The following is a 4,537-nucleotide window of genomic DNA, read 5'->3' as shown; positions in this document are numbered from 1 at the left end:
CAAGGATGAGGTGGCCTCCAATCACATATGTTAAGCACTAGCAAAGCCACCCAAGTAAATTCTCATTTGTTCCTCTATAGCTTATTGTCCACATCAAGTCTATCTATGGACACACAAAAAATTGTGACGGGATGTCCTCACACACAACCAGGTGTCATGCTTCATCATAGAACTCCCCTCACTCTTCATAAAACCGTGTTTAAGGAAAAGCAGGCCTACACTTTACTGAAAAAAGGCACTTCTAACTGTTGAACTTGTGATATGAATATGCAAAACCCAATGTGATCAATCAAAACTGCCTTTTAATTTGAGTGAGTGGTGTGGCTCACTGGTTAGAGGCGGCAGACCCGTAAGCAGAGAACGGCCCAGGACCAAGGTTCAATCCCTGACGCGGCAGGGTTGTGGACCAGGGTCAAACAGACTCGATAATTCTCGCCTCGGTGCCTACTCTAACCAGGAAACACACTCGGCAACTCTGGGCATTAAGCTTGCCTCATCTCTACAACGGCCCCCCACAGACGCCGGGGATGCCTGGTTTCACCTTGTAGATACCCAGAAAGGGACCATCTCACAGGGAAAACCAGGACGGGTTCCCCAGCGGTCTTCAGCGCCAGGATACTCCTTGGAGTCACAGTGCGCTTTACAAGTACACCCACATTTACATTTACATATTGTGATATCACTTGGCACTAAAAACCAGTGTGGAGAATAGGGAAACCAATACCCATCCCCACTTAGACTGTCAGCATGTTTCTGCCTCTTGGCTCACAAGAGTCCCTGGCATTTGTCAGGACGGGACACAGGATCATACAATGGCATATACTCCTGTTGATGCCACTTTTAACTTGGGCTGATCTTTGTCATCCTGCACTCTCCTAGGTCCCTAAATACTCAAACTGTGCGGTGTCTGTACCCCATGTAGGAAGGACTTAGGAACCCCTGTAATCACATATACTCCAAGGTGTATCCCTTATGGATCACTCAGCGCAGCTCACTCCTTCCTACTGATGATTTTCCTCCAACGAGGTTTTTGAAGAGTGAGGAGAGTCCTATGGTGAAGCATGACACCTGGTTGTGTGTGAGGACATCCTGTCACAACTTTTTGTGTGTTCATATATAACCATGAGAGGGACAATCATTTATAGAGGAACAAATGAACATTTACTCGAGTGACTTTCTAGTAATTAACATATGTGATTGGATGCCAGCTCATCCTTGAGACCCTCTTTCCTCCTATTCCCTATCACAATCAGATATAGAGCAAATGAAGGCTGAGGGTCAGTATACCTCTAATTTCTGGGGCACAAGATATGCCCTGTGGAGAATGCAGGTTTGATTAAACGTGAACCCCACTTTCGGGGGAATCTGTGATGGATACTGAATTGCAACCTTCCCGTCCCTATGATTAAAAACTCTGTGGAGTTCGTCCTCCCAGGCTGTCAGTAGAGTGTGGAGGGAAGCATTTGCACGTGTCCGGATCCCTATGTATAACCAAACCACTAGCCTCCACATATGCCCCATGGTCTGTAATGCCTGTAGGGCCTTATATGTGGTGGTTGTTGCTGAGTTGCCTGCCATCAGAGTCCGAGAACAGTCGGCTGCCTTCAAACCAGACACCCATCGTGCCAAGACCTGCACCGTCTCAATGCACCAAGTCACCCAAGGAAATCCACTTTGGCTGTGTTAGCATGCCTTCAAATGGGATGACTGCAGTGTATGGGACTGTGTCTTAAGTATAGGTCAGGGCATTGCATACACAGATGTGTGATATGCCTAGTAGTAGAATGCATTGCAAAGGAGTTCTAGAAGACTGCAATAGAATATAATGGAGCCTCCCAGCCAGAATATGCTCTTCTGTGAGTCCCATTTCTGCCAGATGCTATCCCGCCAGCCAGAATGTTGCCTGTTGAAGCTGGACTGCATATTAATCTGCTTGAAAATTGGGTGCTTTTAGGCCCCCTTGATCAAACGGGAGGTAGAGTTTGGACATGACGATCCTCCGCCTCCCGTGCTCCATATTAAGACATGCTATATAATGTTGATGTCACAAAATACCTTCTCGGGAATAATCACTGGCAGGTTCACAAAGTAATGGAGCAAGTGCAGTAGCATCACTATTTTGGTGAGGGTCACTTGCCCTGCAACAGACAGTGGGAGAGTGGTCCAAAAAGCAACTTGGGCTTAGATGGACCTACTTGCAGGGCCCAAATTGCCCTCTATAGTGTCCCGGGGAGGGTGGAAAATCTTAATGCCCAATCATTTAAACAAGCGTGGTACCTTTGGATAGGATTGTTCCCTAGTGTAAGTATGCGTGGGTCTACTTCCCGCCGTAGTGGGAAGATAAATGATATCAAATGGTTTATCTTAAGCCCAGCCAGGGTAGAAAACTTTATTTGCATACATGTAGGTTCAAGTTCGGTTTAGGCAAAATACACATATACTAACATTTGTTAGCATAGAGTTAGAAAGTGTGTGTTGTGACCCCTAGTGGTATTCCCTAATGTCTCCCGGCCATGCGTATCATACTAGCCAACGGCTCCCCAACCAGGACAAGCAAGAAATGAGACAGGGGGCAGTCATGCTTGGTTCCATAGTCTATTGATTATGCCTCTCAGATGTATTGTCTGATCTGGATCTGCGCCATTGGCGCTGAGTATAGTAGCCATACCCATTTCAGTATGCAAAGGTCAAAGCAGAAGCATTGCAGGATCTTCAACATTTACTCCCAGCCTAGTGTGTAGAAGGCCTGTTCAATATCTATAGACTATAGATATATAGTAATACAAGCCGCTTCAGGCCTAGCCCATGCTGCTCCGTCCAAGACCTGATAGAGTCGACGTGTATAAAGGGAGGTATTGCGACTAGGCACCAACCCATTTTGGTCGGAATGTATGAGGTCAGGAAATGTGGAAGGATACAATCTCCCAAAATCCTCAGGATTTTGTAGTCTCTTTTAAGTATCAATAACAGGAGATAGGATTCAGCACCAGTTGGGTCCCTATTGGTTTTTAGAATTTAAGTGCCAACTCTCTCCCTATTTGTGGGTGGAAGGACACTGAGTTGGAGGGCCTCGGCAAAGAGAATTTCCTATCATAGGACAAGCAGTGCCTCATATGTGACGTAAAATTCCACAGCCAGCTCATCCAACCTCAGCGTCTTTCCCCGGGCTAATTTCCAGATCGCTTGCTAGTTTTTGTGCTGTGAAACATGCAGCGTAAAGTTCCTGAACAGCCTCCAGTGGGATATGAGGGAGCTCCAGACCTTCCAAGAACTGTTGGGAGTCTGGGTGAGAAACAGAAAGGCCTGCTGAGTAAAGATATTTAAAATAACATACAAACAATGCGTTATTAGCGTTCTGCATGTACACTAATGATCAGGCGCTGTCCAGGACAGTGATCCGGTATGACTTTCTCCTGGAGCTGGATGAGGCGTGTCAACAACCGTCCCGTCTTATCTGCTTCATCATGTGTTGTGACCGATAAGCACTTGTGTCTAAACAGCAGAGCCTCTCCAGCAAACTGGCTTTCTCTTCTCTCGTCTGTTGGAGGTGTTCAGTACACTCAGGTGTGGCAGAGTGAGTGATCTTAAGGTCATGAACTTTTGTTTCCAGTTTTTACATCTCAGGAAAGATGCTTGCGAGCCTATTGTGGTAAGCAATGTTAAATGCGACGACCCGATAGGAAGTTCAAACCACATAATCTCTTCTCGTGTGAAGAGTTTTGAGTGGGGAGACAAAAAGGATATCCAGATGATGAGACTGGCCGTGAGTGGCAGTTGATGGAAATCTGACTGATTCGTAATGGTCTCTGTGTTAGACATCAGTCCTGACTATGGAATAGAATACTCTTTTTAGGTTTCTATTTGTTAATAGGGTGTTGGATGGCATATGGTTGATAGATCTCTTTTCTTGAATGGTTTTGCATTTTGACCACCAGTTTTTTATGTAATGAATATAGTTGAATTGGGATTAAATCTGGTCACTGGTCGGTAAATTGTCCCTTAGACCCCTGTCCCGTGTGGATTTGTATATACTAGAGGTCAAATAGTCCCAGTGGGTCAGTAGATCATAGGCAGCAATGAAAGTTACGATAGGAGGCATTGGTTCCTTTTTCCATAATCAACAATCAACTCATGTAACAGGGTTAACTCGCAGGGCAGTTCCATTTCAAATCGACAAGATCTGTGCATCCTTAATGCGATGTGTGCTCGGCACAGGCTGAATGCCAGCTATGGGGACGCATTGTATAAGCATAGAAGACAGAGGCACATTGTCTCAGCACTAGGGTGAACATTGTCCACTGGGTGTTATCTGTGTGAGGCTCAGTGAAGTAGGGTGCCAATGAGAAAGGAAGGAGGGAAGGAAGCAGGAAGGGGTGAGGAGGGAGAGGGAAAAGGGTAAGAGGAGGGGGGACCAATGCAGTAAATTTGTGGTATGGAGTAGCATGTATTGGGCAATCATGCACACAAGTACTCCCTCCTTGTGACAGCTGACAGGGTTTCCTTGACCACCCCCACAGAAAACCTGCTTGGTCTGGGC

This window comes from Lissotriton vulgaris, unplaced genomic scaffold (genome assembly GCF_964263255.1).
Source record: "Lissotriton vulgaris unplaced genomic scaffold, aLisVul1.2 SCAFFOLD_394, whole genome shotgun sequence".
NCBI lineage: Eukaryota > Metazoa > Chordata > Amphibia > Caudata > Salamandridae > Lissotriton > Lissotriton vulgaris.
Note: the sequence above shows the minus strand (reverse complement) of the source record.